This window comes from Seriola lalandi, unplaced genomic scaffold (genome assembly GCF_002814215.2).
Source record: "Seriola lalandi dorsalis isolate HSWRI2012SDOR001 ecotype SW California unplaced genomic scaffold, Sedor1 jcf7180002054566, whole genome shotgun sequence".
Classification (NCBI taxonomy): domain Eukaryota; kingdom Metazoa; phylum Chordata; class Actinopteri; order Carangiformes; family Carangidae; genus Seriola; species Seriola lalandi.
In genome coordinates, this window is record NW_019525119.1 from 1,132,024 (window position 1) to 1,133,908 (window position 1,885).

A 1,885-nucleotide genomic window follows, 5' to 3' on the forward strand; every position below is an offset into this window, starting at 1 on the left:
GAGAAGAGGAGGAGGAGGCGGAGGAGGAGGAGGGGGGTGGCTTTTAACTTAAATGGGCTAACTCAAGTAATTACACGGGCAGGCAATTTGGGCGCAGAGACCAAGTCATGGAAATAGGAGAGAGGGGAAAAAACCTATCAGCCAGCCATGTGCTAAAAGGTCCTGTCCGATGGCTGCTGCTTTTCCTTTTTCAATTTTTTTTTTGGAAAATTAAAGAAATGTAGCATCACGCTGGTGTTATTGCGGTGTAAATGCGTGAATAGGGGTTTAAGGGGAATGAGGTTAATGTCGCTAAGAATTACACAGGCTATCAAATATCACCGCCACATATAAGTAGAACCGACGAAGCTGGTTTCCAGTGAAAACTAGCTATAATTAGAAAGAACAAAATACATTTTAAAGGAATCGCTCGCCATGCAAACATAACAGCAACAAACACCCACCTCGTTTGTCTCTTTTAAGTGTAATGGCTGTAAAGTTAAGGACTTGAAGGGTAAAGTAGGTGAACAGGTAGGCGAGAACAACAGTCCCCCCCCACCCCCTCCTCAAAAAAAAAAAAAGTACAGGTAAAAAAGCGGACACACTATATCGCGCGGCGGTCGGCCTCCAGCTCCGCGCGACTGCGAACCTCAGCGAGGACTCGTGCTCGTGTGTTCACTGGCAACAAGCGGAGCGCCGAGCAAATGGAGTTATCAGATAGTATTTCCACTGGATGGTTCCCGTCTCACTGTTGCTGCCGCTTTAGAGCTCTTTCTTTTCGCTGGAACAAAAGAAGTCCATTGCGAGACGTAATTACAGGTCTACGTGTGCCGCAACGTCCTCGAAAATAAGAAGTGCGTGCTTTTGGCAAAAGGACGGAAAAAGAAATAACGAGGCTGGCAGAGAGGCTATAACTGACTGTCCTCTGGTCTGGTCTCCGGGTCCCGTTAGCTGCTTGTTCTACATGTGTCGCTGACAGGAAGAAACCTCCAGTAAAAAACCCCTTTTAGCCTCGTGACGAAGGTGCCGCCGCAGCCAATCGGCGCGCAGTCGATTTAAGAGGAATAATAAATCCAGCCAATCAGAGGGAGGTGAGATTGACTTGGACACGCAGAGACGGATGGAAACGGAGGGGATCGGTCGAGGTGGACCTGAAAGGTGCGAAAGCAACGGACAAGAGACGACTGTCAAAAAAACAAAATAACAAAACGAAAACACAACAGTTAACAGTTTAAAGAGACCGCAAAGTACCTAATAATAAGGTCCTTATAATAAGTCTAGCCTTTATGTGTGTCCTGTTTGATAAGTTGCAATAATTAATGTTGATTTATTATCTTCTTTAATCGTCTTTATTCATAATAGAGGAGTGATTGGCTGTGGCAGCTGAATATTATCATGTTAAAACTGATGGATATCTCCCTATCTCTGCACTGAATGGTTTCCTATGTGACCGGACAATTTTTTTTTTTTTTAAATACAAGCTGCATGGCAACATCCACTCGGCTACATTCATCTCACGTCTGAGTTTAATTAGTTGACATTCAATAACTACTTAGTTTACCGAGGATGACTCCAACCTCTGGGAAATATCAAGGCCTAATAGCTGCGTAGTGGCGCCATCGTCTGTCACTGAAAATAATCGCAGCAATGCCTGCTGTCGTTTACAACCTCATTAAGCCTCAGGTCGTTGGTTTCAACACCTATTAAGGCTAATTTGCAAGACCTCGATTTGGCTGAGATCATTTAATTAATTCAGTCTTACGGTTTTAGTTTCACATCAAAGAGACAATAAACTGGAGGCAACTGAAACACCTTTTAATAAAAAATATTGTGGTGCTGAAATGTTTTCTAACATGCAGCTGAAAGAGAAGGGAATTCATCCTCTTTTATATTTAGCTTATACCAA

At 43.6% G+C, this 1,885-nt stretch overlaps 1 protein-coding gene across 1 annotated transcript in view; it reads right to left on the minus strand.

Moving 5' to 3' along the window:
* Positions 1-953, minus strand: part of lmo4b (LIM domain only 4b) — an 11,178-nt gene extending 10,225 nt beyond the window's left edge. The window contains exon 1 of the mRNA XM_023416528.2: positions 444-953. The gene's annotated coding sequence lies outside the window, so the exon portion shown is untranslated. The remainder of the gene's footprint in view (positions 1-443) is intronic.
* Positions 954-1,885: the final 932 nt, after the last annotated feature.